The following is an 18,847-nucleotide window of genomic DNA, read 5'->3' as shown; positions in this document are numbered from 1 at the left end:
GGATGCAGGGCTGGTTCAACATTCGCAAATCAATCAACGTGATACATCACATTAACAAAAAAAAAGAGAAGAACCATATGATCCTGTCAATCGATGCAGAAAAGGCCTTTGACAAAATCCAGCACCCTTTCTTAATAAAAACCCTTGAGAAAGTCGGGATAGAAGGAACATACTTAAAGATCATAAAAGCCATTTATGAAAAGCCCACGGCTAACATCATCCTCAACGGGGAAAAACTGAGAGCTTTTTCCCTGAGATCAGGAACACGACAGGGATGCCCACTCTCACCGCTGTTGTTTAACATAGTGCTGGAAGTTCTAGCATCAGCAATCAGACAACAAAAGGAAATCAAAGACATCAAAATTGGCAAAGATGAAGTCAAGCTTTCGCTTTTTGCAGATGACATGATACTATACATGGAAAATCCGATAGACTCCACCAAAAGTCTGCTAGAACTGATCCATGAATTCAGCAAAGTTGCAGGATACAAAATCAATGTACAGAAATCAGTTGCATTCTTATACACTAACAATGAAGCAACAGAAAGACAAATAAAGAAACTGATCCCATTCACAATTGCACCAAGAAGCATAAAATACCTAGGAATAAATCTAACCAAAGATGTAAAGGATCTGTATGCTGAAAACTATAGAAAGCTTATGAAGGAAATTGAAGAAGATTTAAAGAAATGGAAAGACATTCCCTGCTCATGGATTGGAAAAATAAATATTGTCAAAATGTCAATACTACCCAAAGCTATCTACACATTCAATGCAATCCCAATCAAAATTGCACCAGCATTCTTCTCGAAACTAGAACAAGCAATCCTAAAATTCATATGGAACCACAAAAGGCCCCGAATAGCCAAAGGAATTTTGAAGAAGAAGACCAAAGCAGGAGGCATCACAGTCCCAGACTTTAGCCTCTACTACAAAGCTGTCATCATCAAGACAGCATGGTATTGGCACAAAAACAGACACATAGACCAATGGAATAGAATAGAAACCCCAGAACTAGACCCACAAATGTATGGCCAACTCATCTTTGACAAAGCAGGAAAGAACATCCAATGGAAAAAAGACAGTCTCGTTAACAAATGGTGCTGGGAGAACTGGACAGCAACATGCAGAAGGTTGAAACTAGACCACTTTCTCACACCATTCACAAAAATAAACTCAAAATGGATAAAGGACCTAAATGTGAGACAGGAAACCATCAAAACCTTAGAGGAGAAAGCAGGAAAAGACCTCTCTGACCTCAGCCGTAGCAATCTCTTACTCGACACATCCCCAAAGGCAAGGGAATTAAAAGCAAAAGTGAATTACTGGGACCTTATGAAGATAAAAAGCTTCTGCACAGCAAAGGAAACAACCAACAAAACTAAAAGGCAACCAACGGAATGGGAAAAGATATTCGCAAATGACATATCGGACAAAGGGCTAGTATCCAAAATCTATCAAGAGCTCACCAAACTCCACACCCGAAAAACAAATAACCCAGTGAAGAAATGGGCAGAAAACATGAATAGACACTTCTCTAAAGAAGACATCGGATGGCCAACAGGCACATGAAAAGATGTTCAGCGTCGCTCCTTATGAGGGAAATACAAATCAAAACCACACTCAGGTATCACCTCACGCCAGTCAGAGTGGCCAAAATGAACAAATCAGGAGACTATAGATGCTGGAGATGATGTGGAGAAACGGGAACCCTCTTGCACTGTTGGTGGGAATGCAAATTGGTGCAGCCACTCTGGAAAGCAGTGTGGAGGTTCCTCAGAAAATTAAAAATAGACCTACCCTATGACCCAGCAATAGCACTGCTAGGAATTTACCCAAGGGATACAGGAGTACTGATGCATAGGGGCACTTGTACCCCAATGTTTATAGCAGCACTCTCAACAATAGCCAAATTATGGAAAGAGCCTAAATGTCCATCAACTGATGAATGGATAAAGAAATTGTGGTTTATATACACAATGGAATACTACGTGGCAATGAGAAAGAATGAAATATGGCCTTTTGTAGCAACGTGGATGGAACTGGAGAGTGTGATGCTAAGTGAAATAAGCCATACAGAGAAAGACAGATAACATATGGTTTCACTCTTATGTGGATCCTGAGAAACTTAACAGAAACCCATGGGGGAAGGGAAGGAAAAAAAAAAAAAAGAGGTTAGAGTGGAAGAGAGCCAAAGCATAAGAGACTCTTAAAAACTGAGAACAAACTGAGGGTTGACGGGGGGTGGGAGGGAGCGGAGGGTGGGTGATGGGTATTGAGGAGGGCACCTTTTGGGATAAGCACTGGTTGTTGTATGGAAACCAATTTGACAATAAATTTCATATATTGAAAAAAAATAAAAATAAAAAACAAAGATTTTCAATTTGATTCACAAAGAAAGCAGATGTGGGGTGCCTGGGTGGCTCAGTCGGTTGGGCGGCCGACTTCAGCTCAGGTCACGATCCCATGGTCTGAGAGTTCAAGCCCCGCATCAGGCTCTGTGCTGACAGCTCAGAGCCTGGAGCCTGTTTCAGATTCTGTGTCTCCCTCTCTCTCTGACCCTCCACCATTCATGCTCTGTCGCTCTCTGTCTCAAAAATAAATAAACGTTTAAAAAATCTAAAAAAAAAAAAAAAGAAAGAAAGCAGATGAAAATAAGAAACATGTCTAAATCAAAATGATTCAGAAAGTATAAAACTAAAGGAATAGGTAGAGGTTTACTAGGTAAGTGGAAACAATAAGAAAGTGGAAGTTGTGATCCTGCTATCAAAGTAGAATTTAAGTCAAAATACATTAAATAAGACAAAGAAGGACATGTTTTAATGTCACATTCACAATGAATATATAACAGTTATGCATCCTATTCACCAAACAACTCAGCAATACATTTATAAAGCAAAAATCATGGAGCATGCAAAGAAACATTGACAGAAATACACTATTTGTAGAAAACTTAAATACACCACTTCTAGTACATATGAAGTAAACAAAAAATAAGTAAGGAAAATAGATATGTAAATAGCATAAGCAATAAAGTAGATCTTATGGATATATTTATTCTATACCCTGAAAATAGAGAATACAATAGTAACAAAGAAGATAAAATATTTCAGAATAAAGTTATCAAGAAATGTGCAAACTTCATACAAGAAAAACTTTAAAACACCCCTGAAAGATACAAAAATGGGCTTGAAAAAACTGAAAGACATTCCATAATGTCATAAAGATAACTAGTTTTCTCTAAGTTCATTTATAAATTTAACAAATACCAGCAATATTACCAACAGGATTTGTATGGAGCCAGTTAAGTTGATATTAAAATTCGCTTGGAAAAATAGACATGCAAAAATAGCCTGGAAAACACTGAAAAAGAAAAGTTTATGAGAGGAGAGTGGCGTATATCAAAATATACTATAAGCATGGTTTTTTATCTTTTCATGGTACTGGTGCATGAATTGACAAATAGACCAGTAGAATAAAATAGAAATTACAGAAATAGATCCAAATACATATGGAAATTTAATGTGATAAATGTGTTATCTCAAATCACTTGGGAAAAGGTGGACATTTTAACAAATACTGGTGGGATAATTGGTTTGCTATTTGGAGAAAGATAAAATTAAAAGCCAGTCTCATGGGGCACCTGGGTGACTCAGTCGGTTAAGCATCTGACTTCAGCTCAGGTCATGATTGAGCCCTGGAGCCCTGCATCCAGCTCTGTGCAGACAGCTCAGAGCATGGAGCCTGCTTCCGATTCTGTGTCTCCCTTCTCTCTGCCCCTCCCGTGCTCATGCTCTGTCTCTCTCTGTCTCTCAATAATAAAGAAACGTTAAAAAAAAAAAAAAAAGCAAGTCTCACACTATAAGAATAAACTCCAAAAGCACCAGGGATATAAATGTCAAAGATGAAGTCATATAAGTACTAGAAGAAATAATGTATGGTTTTCTCTACAACCTGCATGTAGGAAAAGATTTTCTAATTACAACTAAAAATTCAGATGCAATAAAAAATAAAATTGATAGATTTGACTGTGTTTAAACATTTTTTTGAACAAAAAATAGAGAAATTCCTGGGGCGCCTGGGTGGCGCAGTCGGTTGAGCGTCCGACTTCAGCCAGGTCACGATCCCGTGGTCCGGGAGTTGGAGCCCCATGTCAGGCTCTGGGCTGATGGCTCAGAGCCTGGAGCCTGTTTCCGATTCTGTGTCTCCCTCTCCCTCTGCCCCTCCCCCGTTCATGCTCTGTCTCTCTCTGTCCCAAAAATAAATAAACGTTGAAAAAAAAAATTAAAAATAGAGAAATTCCTAACTGTGAGATGATTTACATGCACACACCATTTTTCACATATTTCTCAAAAATATGAAAAGATACCTAAACTCACTCATACGTGAAATGAAAGTTAAATCTACCCTGATGGTATACCACCAACAGTGTGAATATTCTAAGCACAAAGCTAGTGATTGCAGTATTGTACTTGCAAAATATCAGAAAAAAAATTAAATTTCTATACATAGGAGAGTGTGTGGATGGATCCATAGGATGGAGTACTATGAAGTTATAGAAAAGAATGAGGTCATTTTCTATGAACTAATGTAGAGTGATTTCTAGAAAATTTTGTTAAGCAAAGAAGATGAAATGTAAGATTTTTTACAGTATGTCACTTTTTGTGTAAAAATAGGAAATGAGAAAACCTACATGTATCTAATCATTTGTACAAATAAAAGCATAGGAATCATTAACAAACAAAAAACTATTAAGATTAGTTATCTATAATCGGCTTATAATAGCCACCAAAATTTTCCAGATGCTAATCCCTGGAAACTGTGAATGTTACTTTATGTGGAAAAACTGTCTTTGTAGATGTTATTAAATTAAATACCTTCAGATGGAGAGATTATCTGGGATTTTCAGGGTGGGTCCTACACGTAATCATAAGTATCTTTGTAAGAGGCAGACAGAAGGAGATTGGACTACAGGTAGAACAGAAGGCTGTGTGATGGAAACAGAGGAAAGCAGAGTCACAAGAGGTGATGCTACTGGGTTTTGAACAAAGGAAGAAGGTCCCCAGAGTGGAGGAATGTAAGGAATGCAGCTCTGGAGGATGAAAAAGGCAAGGAAAAATTCTCCCTGGAGCTTCAGAGGGAGCACACCCTTGCTGACATACTCAGGTTAGCCCCATAAGGCTTGACTCAGAATTCTGGCCTCTGGAACTATCAGAAAATCAACTTCTGTTGTTTTAAACTACGAAATTTCTGGTGATTTGTTACAGCAGCCATAAGAAACTAATGCAGGCTGCAAGGAAGTAGGAGTGAGAAAGGGATAGAAGAAAGGAAGAGTGATACTTTTGAATACATGTGTTCATAAAGTTCTGACTTCTAAAACTAGTTAATGGTTCACCTACTAAAATGCATATATGAGTATAAACATGCACGTATCTAAAGATAGGGGAAAAAACTAAAACTATATACAAATAGACATAAGTAAACCTAACCATAATTCAAATGAATAATGTAGTCACCTTGAATAGAGGGGAGAAAATTAATGAATCCAAGAAAATTTAGGTCACAGTATTTGACTGCATAACCTTAAGCAAGAGGTTAAAAAAAAAATGGTAAACAAATAGTCAACTCTAGTTAGTCAAATTTTCACAGAATTATGGGTCAGAAAGTTACTTTCTGTGTATTCTAAGACTGACAAAAAAAGTAAATATATTGTAGGTAATAGGAACCAGATTTCTCACTGTCTCAGTATTTACTGTCTCAGATTTTCCATTGAAAAGGAAAATAGTAGAAGGAACCCCATTATTTTTATTGGAATTGGAAGTATCAGTGTGAATGCATGGTTTTTAAGACAGATAAGAGGATGGATACAAACAAATGGTAAATATAGAAATATGGATGTTTGTATACATGTATGTATGGATATATAAAGGTACATAGATTTTCAAGCTCTGTCCCCTAAGAGAGCCTGGAACTAATGACACCCCAGTAGCAATGGTCCCACCAAGTGCCCAAGTTTTGGTTTCTAAACCCATTCTGCCATTCTTTAGTAAAAGGAACCAAAACTTCTTGGTGAAATTGCTGATTGAGTAATTCCCAGGGCTGGGACTGAGAAACTACAAAATGAGCTGGAAATATCCTGCTATTCCAGAAAGTTGTTCAATGAGTGATGGGGACTATCAAAGGGACACAGGAATCATCTTTAAGGGGCTGTTACTTGCCAAATGTGGGACAATTTGCTCATCAAAATTTATTATGACAATAATAGATTATAATCTATTGAATAAAATAAGAATTCATGAGTCGATACTGATAGATACTGACAGATGGTGAGAGATACTGATAGATGAGTCCATACTGATAGATAGGGGTGGAGAAGAAAGCTCTTGCCAACCAATAAATGTAAAAAAAAAATGATAAAATTAGAAAAAAATCACCATTTGACAACTATCATAGAAATAATTGATTTAGGAAAGATACATCAATAGATGTTAAAAACTAATGACTGGAAATTTTGATTAGAAGAATAATTACACACAACATATCTCCTCACAAGATTCTTATTAATTATAAAAAATTATAATCATAAGTTATAATTCTTATTAATTATAAAGGGATTTTACAGTGGAGAAACCTGGCAGACATCACCTTAATCACGTGATCAAAGTTGAAATCACCAGTTAATAGTACAAACCAACATTATGTGCTCCTGAGGGGGATATACTGAGAAGACTTCAACATTACTTCTACCCAAAATGAAAATCTGAATTTAATCCTGAGGAAATTTCAGACAATCCAAATAGAGGAACATTGTAATTTAGTGTGCCTCTACTCTTTAAAAAATGTCAAGATCATGAAAAACCAAAAAAAAAAAGCTTTGTAACTTTTCCAGATTAAAGGAGTCTGTACAGTCTTTCAAAATAAAAAGTATTATAATTAATATATAAATAAATTTATTTCAAAATAAAAAGTAAAAAAATATAAATACAATTCCATGTTGGGAGCTAAGTAGAGTTTATGTGAGCTGTCTATAAATTATTCTAGCAAGACCAGAAGTCTTTCTGCAAGCTGCTCTCTCTCTCTCTATATATATATATATAGAGAGAGAGATGATAGATAGGTATAGATGTAGATATAGATATAGATATATAGATAGATATGGCTATATATATAATGCATAGCCTTGATTATGTCCCTTTTCTGCTCAAAAACTCACCTGTGTCCTCATTGCCAAATAATTACACCATCCCTCCATTTCTACCTAGTCCTTTATATTTACATTGTATTTGAACTGAACTATTTATCAGATAATTTACTCACTTTTACATTTTATTCCCTTTATCTTGCCCTTCTCTCAACATAAAATGCCCCTTTCCATACATTGAAATTCTCATCTGGTAAAACCCTACACATTCTTCACAGCCCCTTTATTGGTTTCCTGAGGCTACTGCAATAGTTTCCCATGACCTGGGTGGCTTAGAACAGAAATTTATTCTCTGACAATTCTGGTGGCCAGAAACCCGCAATCCAAGTGTTAGCATGGCTGCTCTCCCTCTGAAGTCTCTAGGAGGAATTTGATCCTCGCCTTTTCCAGCTGCTGGTGACTGTTGATGTTCCTCAATGTGTGACTGCATCCCTCTCTTTTTTTTTTTTTTTTTAATTTTTTAAATGTTTATTTATTTTTGAGAGACAGGGCATGAGCGGGGGAGGGGCGGAGAGAGAGGGAGACACAGAATCCAAAGCAGGCTCCAGGCTCTCAGCTGTCAGCACAGAGCTGGATGCAGGGCACGAACCCACTAACGGTGAGATCATGACCTGAGCTGAAGTCAGACACCCAACTGACTGAGCCACCCAGGCACCCCTCCAACCTTCTCTTGTGAGTCTATATGTCAAATTTCTCTCAGCCTCTCTCTCATGAGAACACTTGTGATGACATTTAGAGCCCACCTGGATAATCCAGGATACTTTCCTCATCTCAAAAGCTTTAGCATAATTAAACCTTCAAAGACTCTTTTTTCAAATTAAGGTAATATCCATGATTTTGCCATATGAAGTAATTTTCACAAGTTCCAGGGATTAGGAAGTCAATATCCCTTTTCAGCCTACCACAACACCTAGGTCACATGAACTGTCCTCTATGCTGGCCTCCTAAATCTACAACCAAACAGGAATCACTCTCTCTGCTACTGTTGTGGCAATCAGCATGGACCACCTTGTATTGCTACAATGATAAGTCAGATGTACTGGTCTCTAAAATTCTCTGACAGCATGAACCTTCCATCAGTGTAACCTCATAGAACCCATTAGCTGTTTTTCCTTTTTTCTAAATAATTTCTACCACTTTCTGTATAATTCATTACTTACAAAAATGGCAAATATGACCTTAAGAAAACCATGTATGTGATCTAAATAAAATTAAGATGATGGAGAAAATACATGATATTTTGTGAGTGAAAAAAATTACTAGTCCGTTTACTGAGAAAAGTACTTCATATTTGCATTTAGGGTGAACATAGCAAAGTTTTCTACAACCAACTATTATGATAAATATTTAGCTACTTACTGATGCCTGCCTTGGCTGAATAAAATTTGATTTGCTGAGCATATTTTGGGGGAGCTTATTTATGTTAATTGTCTAAATTTTCACTCTGGGAGGAATCTGCAGTTGTATTTATCTTTTCCCTCTTAAATTCTGTAGTGCTTCAGTCAGTTTGAAACCAGTACTTTTTATTTTTCTTTTTAAGACTAACTGTATCTTAAGAGGCCCTACCTTTGTGTATGGGTTGATATAACAGTGGGGAGTTTTAGGTACAAACTATTTCCTTTCATTCTGTTAGAGAAACTATAGGAGAAAAAATTTTTTAAATGTTGAGATGGTTTTTTTCCAAAAGAAGCAAATGTTTGTTTTTTTTTTAATGTTTATTTATTTTGAGAGAGAGAGCTGGAGAGGGGCAGAGAGAGGGAAAAAGAGAATCCCAAGCAGGTTCTGCCCTCTCAGCATGGAGTCCAATGTGAGGCTCAATCCCATGACCATGAGATCATGACCTAAGCTGAAATCAAGAGTCGGATCCTTAACTGACTAAGCCACCCAGGCACCCCAAGGAACCAAATGTTTTAAATAAAATGAAAGCTCATAGTCCTACATTTGTATGAATTTGAAAGTTTACCGAGCACTTTTGTGTTCAAACTCACCTATGTCTACAACATCTGGGATTTAACCTCTTCTTCCTGCCTCAGAGGAAGAGGTAACCCTTCAGCCTATGGCTTAGCTCTTCTTCCAACCTCTGGATCCACATAAGTCTGCTCCACCCCTAGCCACCTATGTCATTCACTTTCCCTCTCTACCAGCTCCTCCCTCCAGCCTATAAAAAGACTGCAGATCCTCCTTCCACCCTGGATTCCCCTTCTGCTTTTGTCACTTCTCTTTTTATCCACAAAGAATTGTCTGCCCTCATCTTTGCTGGGAAATGAATGACTTCTTGACTGTTAACCCCCAGGGTCATTCTTGCTCACATCTTCCTGTGGTATAAGGCAAGGTTGCCTGTCCCCTCTTTGAAATGAGCTCTTCCCTTGGCCTGCATGAAGCTTTTGTCTCCTCCTGCCCCTCACTGCTTCCCTGGATACCCTTTCATCTTTCCTCCATGTTGATGATCACCAGGGTTCTGCCTTCCACCCTCCTTGTGCTTCTACATACCCTCCCCCCATAATTTAATCACCTCCAGCAATTCCTATTACTGTCCATTGCTGACTCCCAAATCCAGATATCTCTTTTGAGTTCCATATTTTATATCTGTGTGCCTGCTGGACATTTCTACCTTAGATATCCTGAAGGGACTTCAAACAGCTGAATTCATTATTGTCCATGACTGCTATTCTTTTGCATTTGTAGTGAGGAGTAGAACAAAAACTGGGTATGTTGAGGAAGGGTACAGATGGAGGTCTCTTGGGACCCACTCCAGCAGCCAGGGGAATGTCCATGTGGAGAGAACTCTGGAGTTTTGGGCTTCAGGGCCCTGCACTGTTGGATAGTGCATGTTAATGTAAATCTGTTAGTGAAGCTAGTGATTATGACAGCTGACTTTTCAAGCCCTCCCCAAGCCTCCAGTGTGTATGGTTTGGATTTTATCACAGGAAATCTTGAGTAAAGAGATGCTTGAACCTCTTTGGAAAATCCTGTGGAGGCACAGGCTAGAGATTGGGAAGTAGACTCAACCCCTGTCTCAGTACAGCCCAGCGTGTGGATTAGGGTAGAGGTGATGAAAGAGTCCTCTGGCTGGAGGTCATCCAGCCAGACAGCCAGTTAGACCAAGACCCCTGATTATTTTATCCCTCCCCCAGAGAAGCCTCCCTGCCACACATACATAAACTTAGGTCAGAGATAAGATTGCTTAGTTCCCCTGTTACATATTCCCTGCCCTTGCCGAAACCAGAGAGACCATGTTGAATCATCTTAAATCTCTACTTATAATGTATGGGAATGGATTGTTTGCTTGTCTGCCTTATCCCTTAAGGAAACAGGATTTGCCTCATCTATTTTCACCTCTAGCATAATGCCAAATGCAAAAAGGACTAAAAATAAATAAATAAACTGAAGAAAAAGAGAAAGCTGGCAAGCAGGTAACATAAGTAAATTTACATGATGAATGTCATGCCTTGAAACTGAAATGACAGTGACCAGCCATTTCTTCCACTATCTCAACATGGCCCCGGCCAGACTGCCTGTATCACATACTAAACTTTGCAGAATTTACTTAAATTTTTTTGTGCCTCAGTTTTCTCAACCATAAAAAGGAAATAATAGTACCTACCACATAGGATCACTGTGAGAATTGAAAAGGCATATAAAGGGCTTGACACAGTGCCTAGGACATGGAAAATGCTAGATAAATGTTATCTGCTGCTGTTATGATTAGTACCTATTCCTAACCTGGCACAGCAGGAAGTCTTTTCATTGAAGAAAATAGAAATTATTATTATAATACAGTAGCATAAAATGATGAAAGAACCTTTACCATTCTTTTGGCTGCCCAGCTCAAAAGCCCTTCCTGAGACTAAATGGGAGGTAGAGGTGGCCTCTTACTAAGAAGCTAAAAAAGCCAGACCCCGGCTGAATGTTCAGAACTCCCTTCCAGCTAGACTTTGTAGCTTATGATCCAGGCTTTACCAGTGAGACACACTCAATGCAGGCCTACCAACAGGAGCTAGTGGCACCAGGCAGCAGGGATGGGGGACCTATATTAGGGTCATGCCCAGTTTCTCTAAAGGTGGCAGTGGTGGAGGTCCCAGTGGTAGCATGTAGGGCCACTGCTGGCTATGTAAATTCAACAGTATCCTCACAAGCTGTGCTGGGTCTTTGTTGCCAAGACCCTCTTGTTCCTGTTTTCAAGTCCACTTCTCTATCCTCTCCAGAAGTGCTTTAAACCACCCAATGCCCTTTTCTGCTTCTGTCAGCCTGGGTTAGTTTTTCTTGGTGCAATTCAACCTGCCAGATTGATATACATTATGCATTCAGATGGTTTAATAAAAGTAAGTACACCATTTCTATTTTGTTTTATTGGTTTATTGATTTGCAATATGTGTCTTCTACTCAGCTCCTAGACAGGGACTGTTTTTCTTAGATGATTGGCGAGGGGGGGGGGGCCAGGGCAATCAAATTTTAATTGACTGGAATCTACCCTTAGGTAAAAAAAAATCAGGCAATTAATGGGTGTAGGAGTAAAGGAAAATGGAGGAAGAGGAGCAAAACCAGTACCTTGTGCAGGTATGATAAGAGTATCATAATAGGACCAAGAGATCATTTAATTTAACTGGTTTATTTTACAGATAAGGAGACTACAACAAAGAACACATAGCTAATGTGTGTTCAAGGTACAACTAACTGTCTCTTCATACTCCTAGTTCAGGGTTTCTGCCTCTATCCATTCTACCAAGAGGCAAATGACCTAAAAGCAGGCTGAAATCAAGGTAAATTCAGTTCAATTAATTATACCTTTTAAGTTTATGATTGTGAATGAAAAGAATTTACATTTTCAAGAGATTTTTACAATTTACAAAGCATTGGTTTGTTAAATTCTTTCAACTGCCCAAAATAAGTTAATTATCACTTTTTTTAAAAAATAGGTTTTGGTATTCACGTCTTGAAAAAGTTTGGAACATCTCTTTTACCTCTGACTACTCTCCCTTTTCTATTTGTTTTGGTTTTGAAGTAGTAGCTACAAAATAAGACAAGAAAAAAGCAATGTAAGTGTATTTAGTTTTTTAAAATATTAATGTATTTGAACAAAATGATCTGCTGATTGGAACCATCATAAAAATATATTGGATGTTGTTATTAACCTCCATATTACAAATGAAGAAACAGAAGCTTAAAGAGATTATGTGACTTGGCCAAGATTAAATAGGCACTAAATGGCAGAGCCATGTCATGGTTCATTTAAAAATCATGTAACATATATTGAGCATTTAATGTGTCAGGCTGGGTAAACAAGATACTGTGCTAGTTAATCCGTAGATAAACCAGAAATTTCTAAAACCAGTATATTACATACTGAACCACTTATATTGAAGTTTTTACTGAACTATAAACTGTAATTTTCGCAGCTGGCCAATCAATAAATACTCTTCTACTTATACAAGATTCATGTAGCCAGATCTCTTTGGACACCAATCTTTAAAGATATTAAACTAAAAGATCTAACTCAGAATCATGTTTGACATAATTCTTCTAGATTTTCTAAGGTAAAGTGGAAATCTGTGATTCTCAAATGTCCCCAAATGGACAAAAAAATGACAGGAATATGAAGTTGACTGCATCATTCTATAACCAATTATTAAAATCTATATTTAGTAAGCTATTTTCAGTTTCTGTCTAACGACATACAAAGAGGATATTTTATTCTCAGTGTAGTTTTCCCAGGTTTTTCTATATATTATAAAGTCACTCGTGAAAGGAAAACTGACTTGGAACACAAAGTGAATAATATATGTTTTAATGTAGTTGGGTGTTAACGGAAAATGCCATTCTTGTATATTTAGTTGAATCAAACCATTTGTTTAAGACCTAAATGTTCAAAGAAATTTCATTGCCACTTTTCCTTCAGCAAGTTGAAAGAAAAATAGGGAGTGCTTTTAAGTGAAAAACTAAATAAAGGTCCTGGCATCATAATGCAAAGATGACTGTTACTCCTTTTAGACCTCTAATAAAGGCATTTTTGTTAAAGGAACGTTTCCTTTTCGGTCAATGCATCAAAAGACAGAACAACAGCCACCCGCCACCACCACCCCCAGCCCCGCCCATGGTCCAAGCTGCCACTTTCACCTTCGTTGAATAGCCCCTGCCTTGCCTGGAAACGCCCCCTCTGGCTCTCAGCTCGAGGTACCGCCCCTTCACCTCCCACTTCCTGGTAACCGCGCTCCTTTGCGCGGCCTCCTGGGGATCTGATTGGCTGATGTGGCAACCGCTAACGGCTGCGGAGTTTAAACCAGAGCCGTAGCCGCTGGCGCTGATCTTCTCAGGCTGGGTGGTCGTCGCCCCCATGGTGAAAGGGCGGTAAGTCAGAGACCTCGGCGCGGCCGCCCCTTTGCTTGGGGAGATCCGTGCCTTTCCCAGCCGAAACTCTCAGCGCTGCTCTCTTGAGCCTACCGTCAAGGGAGCCGTGCGCGGCCCGTGGTCCCGCCCACCCTCCGCCCTCTGGTATCGCGAACTGAGGCCGCGCTCTCTGGGCCTCTATGGGGAACTCTCCGGTTTGGATCTGAGTGGCTACATCTTGTCTCTTTGATTTTGTGCCCGGCTGGGTGAGAGGTACGAGCGGCCAGTTAGAAGGTCAGCTCCTTGAAGGAAGAGATTTCAGTCTTTGTGACTGCACTACTCCTGCTTTTTAGAGCATTATCTAGGTCATTGTGAACCTTCAGCAAATACCTGCTGGAGACTGCTTACCCAGGTTCTTAAATGATCCCTCTCCTTTGGAGTGATCATTTGGAAGGAAGGCTGGCTGAAGGCGAAGGGGTGATGGAAGACTGGGAAAAACTTAGAACTTGAACTGCGTCTTGATTTACAGGTAGGACTTCGGTAAGGAATAGTGACTATGATTTTTCTAGATGAAGAATCCGATTCAGAACTGGATGTGGAATTTAATATTTCTGATATAGAGTTAGCCGAGATAATGGCCAGACAGGAGCTACAGAATAATAATAAATAGGTCGTATTAGTGAGTGCTATGTGCCAAGTCCTGTACTAGGCACTGTACATACATCGGCTCATTTAGTCCCTACAATTAGATGTACTTACTATTACTTTATAAGCCTGAAAGTTGAAACTTAGAGACATTAAAATAACATAGCTATGAAAAGTTAGAACTGAGACTCCCAACACAGTCCCAACTGGTATTTAAAATACCTCAATCTCTGTATCGTAAGTCATCCTTGAATGGTACTCCAGTGGCCTGGCCTTGGTTCCTAAAGTGTTACTTGGTGAGGTTGTTAATGTGGAGGGTGACAGGGCAGTGTTAAAAGGAAGACTCTGATTTCTGGCATGAGCATGTGGGTGGGTGATTGATAGTGCCATTTATTAAGTTAGGGAACCAGGGGCCAACTTATTGGGGAGGACAATTCAGCGGTGGTTTCCTAATTAGTAAAATGAGATTTGGTCTTCCTGACTGGATTTTTTTGGAGATGGACTAGATATCTATGCCAGTGTCTCTTCACAGGTGTAAGAGGCAACCATTTATCTGTGGAATTTCTGTATGTGCCTGTGTTCTATCTATGTAATAGATAGTGATCTTTGATTTTACCTTTTTTCTTTTTTGACAAAATTTTTAGAATACTTTAAACTTCTTTCCCATTGCAGAAAATTCTTCTAAAACCATATTCCCATTATTTACTTGACATCACCCAACATCTGCCCAACACTTTCAAAGGAGACTCATTCCAGCATTGGTCAGTTTTAGTATTTGACACTTTTTCCATTTATCCATAGTTGTTTCTTCAACAAATGTTTAACCAGTAGCTGCTATGTGCCAGGCACTCTTTTGGCTCTAAGGGTACAGCAGCAAACAAACTTGACAAAAATCCGTGCCTTCATGGAACAGATTTTAGTAGAAGACAGTAAATTAAATAAGGAAATTATGTGGTCTTATATTAGACACTGATAAGTTAATGGAGAAAATATATAATAGGATAGTGAAATGGGATCAGGTGAGTAATTTTAAATATTTGGTCTGGGAAGGCTAAGAAAGTGACATATTAGTAAAGACTTGAAGAAAGTGAGTAAACCTCATGATTATATGGAGGAAGAGTTGACACTAAGAAGAAAAAAACAGGAATATAAAGATTCTGCATTGGGAGTATGCCACGGTAGCCAATGGCTGGAGCTTAGTGAGTGAAGGAAGAGTGATGAAGAGGTCAGAGAGGTAGTGGATGGGGAATTGGGGAGGCAGGGGGGAAGTGTTAAACTGTGTAGTACTTTACAGGCCATTGCAAGGATTATGACTCTACTCCAGTGATATGGGAACCACTGGAGGGTTTTTAACAGAGGAGTGACATGAATTAAGTGTAAAGGGATGATTTTGGTTACTAGGTTGAGAATAGATAGTAGGAAGGAAGGTGGAAACACGAACACCATTTAGGTAGTTACAGCAATAATGTACATGAGAGAGAATGGCCACTTGGATCAGAGTGATAGCAATAGGTGGCCCATGTGAACATGTTGTGAAGGTCAGGCCAGCATGACTGATGATCGAGTGGATGTGGGATGTGAGAGAAAGATGTTTCTGAGCTGAGCAGGTGGAGATGGAGTTTCCATTAAATGAGATGGAGGAGACACAGTGGAGCAGGTTTGGGTGTGTTGAGTTTAGGACATGTTAAATTTGCACTGCAGACGTGCTTGGGTGGCTCAGTCAGCTAAGCTTCTGACTCTTAGTTTCTGCTTAGGTCATGATCTCACAGTTGGTGAGTTCAAGCCCTGCATCACTCTGGACTGATGGTGCAGAGCCTGCTTGCACCTCTCCCTCTCTCTCTGTCCTTCCTGCATCTTTCTCTCTCTCTCAGAATAAATAAACTTAAGATTTTTTTTTTTGAGATACGTATTAGACATCCAAGTTGGAGATGAGGAGTAGGCAGTTGGATAAGTAAGTCTGGAGTTGATCAGGGATATACATTTGTAAGCCGCCCCACATCACTCTGTACTGATGGTGCAGAGCCTGCTTGAGATTCTCTCTCTCTCTCTCTCTCTCTCTCTGTCTCTGTCTCTGTCTCTCTCTCCCTCTCTCTCTGTCCTTCCTGCATCTTTCTCTCTCTCTCTCTTAGAATAAATAAACTTAAGATTTTTTTTTTTTTTTGAGATACATATTAGACATCCAAGTTGGAGATGAGGAGTAGGCAGTTGGATAAATAAGTCTGGAGTTGATCAGGGATATAAATTTGTAAGCCATTGGCATTTAGATTTAAAAGCCAGAACACTAGATGATACTCTCACAGTAGTTTATGTACATAGAAAAGAGATGTGACCCAAGGATTGAGATTTGGGGCACTCCAATGGTAAGAGGTTAGGGAGATGAAGAATAACCAACAGAAGAGACTTAGAAGAAGTGGTCAGTGAGAAGGGAAAAACCAAGGAGAATGTTTTTTAGAAGATTCCTAAAGAAAGTATTTCAGAGAGAATGACCTGATATTAAATACTGTGATTAAAATTAGATCAATTGAGAACTGTATCTTGACTACTATATCTGATTTAGCAATGCTGCAATTTAGTGACTTCAATTATCAATTTCCATACGGTAGTGATGAGAGCAACAACTTGAGTGGAGTAGATCAAGAGGGAATGGCAAGGGATGAATTGGAGACTGCAAGTATAGACAACTCTTTTAAAGGAACTTGCGATAGGGGCGCCTGGGTGGTTCAGTCAGTTGAGCGTCCGACTTCGGCTCAGGTCATGATCCTGCGGTCTGTGAGTTCGTGCCTTGCTTCGGGCTCTGTGCTGACAGCTCAGAGCCTGGAGCCTGTTTCAGATTCTGTGTCTCCCTCTCTCTCTGCCCCTCCCCCACTCATGCTCTGTCTCTCTCTCACTCTGTCAGAAATAAACATAAAGAAATTAAGGGAACTTGCGATAAAGAGAAACAGAACTAGGGTAATAACATTCCAGCATCAAGAGATCGCTTGTATCTTTTTAAATGTTCCATGTTTATGCATTTACACTTGCCATCCCTTCTTCTGGAATACCCTTTCTAATCTTGATACCTGACAAATTCTTTGTTTTTAAGACTTATTTGTTCATTGAACAAATATTTGTTGTGTTCATGTTATTTTCCAGGCCCTGTTAGATGGGCCATGTAATATATCAGTGAATAAAACAGAGAAAAATCTATGACCTTCTGGAACTTAAATTCTAGTTGGGGAAAACAGGAAGTAAGTAAATTCTGTAGAGTATTAGATAGTGCTTTAAATGCTATGGAAAAAAATAGAAAAGGGTAAGAATGATCAGACATGCCAAGAGAAGGAGCTACAGTTTTGAATGGCCTCAGTGAGAAGGTGACACTTGAGCAAAGACTTGGAGGAGAGTGAATGAGCCTTTTATATATCTGGAGGAAGAGCTTTCTGAGTAGAAAGAATGACCAGTACAGTGGACTTGAGGCTGAAGGATGCCTACCATCTGCCAGGAGCAATTAGAGCTTGGTAGCCAGTGTGACCTGGAAGAAATGGACTAGTGAACAGAAGAAAGTTCAAATTGGAGAAATGGAAAGAAGAGCAGATGTTGAAGGGACTTCTTGACCATTGAAGCCCTTCAGCTTTTATTCTGAGAGAAATGGGACCATCAGGGAGTTTTTTAGATTGTCTAGACTAAAAAATGCGCTGTAGTGAGGGCAGCAGTGGGAATAGGGGGATAAGAGGCTGTTGCAATAATTCAAGTAAGATGAGTCCGTGCCTTGATCTGGGCTGATAGTAGTGGAAGTGCTGAGAAGTGGTCAGGTTCCTAATGTACCGTGAAGGTTGATTGGGATAGGAGAGAGATTTTTGGCCAGAGCAACTAGAAGGATGGAGTTGCCATTAACTGAAATAGAGAAGGCTCTGACTGAAGCAGGTATGAGCAGGTTAAGTTTGATATGCCCTGTTATAATTGTTTAAGCAGAATTGTGAATCCAGGGAGGTTCAGGAAAGAGATCCAAACTGAGATCATAAAGTTTAGAGTTCTTGGCATTTTCTAGGTGGTATTTTAGCCATGACTATCAAATCACCAAAGGAGTGAGTATAGATACCCAGAGGAGATCCAAGGAGAAAATCTGTTACAAGTTTGGAACATTTGTAAAAGAGAAAAGAAACAGCTAATTAGGTAGAGGAAAAAACCCAGAAGTTTGGTATGCTGGCAGCCAAGGAAAGATACTTTTCGAGGAGGAAAGATAAATAACCATATCAAATGCTGCTGCAGGATCAAGTTAGATGAGGACTGAAAATTGACCATTAGATTTAGCAGTGTGATGGTACTTCAAGATGAGCACTTTTGGTGTAGTCATAGTGAAAGTCTGAGTGACATAGGTTTAGGAGAGAATTGGAAACTGAGTACAGACAGTTCTTTCAAGGAGTTTTGCTATAAAGAGCTTCAGAGAAATGGAGGAGTAGTCTGAGGACGAAGTGGGAACAAGGGAAGGTTTTTTAAGATGAAGGAAATAGCAGTATGTTTGTATGTTGATGAGAATGATCCAGTGGGAAAAAATGACAATGAAGAGGAGAGAATTATGGAGTTATGTCTTTGAGGAGGCAGGATAGCATGAAGACCAGTGCATGGATCCTTATCTAAGCAAAGCAGGACTGACCTTAGAAGATAGATGGTTCATCCATCATAATGGAGAGAAGACAAGGGC

The 18,847-nt window shown here is 39.1% G+C and overlaps 1 protein-coding gene across 5 annotated transcripts in view; it reads left to right on the top strand.

Moving 5' to 3' along the window:
- The window catches only part of SGO2 (shugoshin 2), a 72,395-nt gene that overhangs the window by 11,000 nt on the left and 42,548 nt on the right, over positions 1 to 18,847 (top strand). Inside the window, exon 1 of one of the 5 annotated variants that reach the window (XM_047869902.1) lies at positions 13,448 to 13,545. The exons of 1 other annotated variant lie outside the window; for it this stretch is intronic. The gene's annotated coding sequence lies outside the window, so the exon portion shown is untranslated. 3 more of the 5 variants (XM_047869904.1, XM_047869903.1, XM_047869901.1) reach the window with 3 other exon arrangements.

This window comes from Prionailurus viverrinus, chromosome C1, assembly GCF_022837055.1.
Source record: "Prionailurus viverrinus isolate Anna chromosome C1, UM_Priviv_1.0, whole genome shotgun sequence".
Taxonomy (NCBI): domain Eukaryota; kingdom Metazoa; phylum Chordata; class Mammalia; order Carnivora; family Felidae; genus Prionailurus; species Prionailurus viverrinus.
This window is presented reverse-complemented; position numbering and strand designations above follow the sequence as displayed.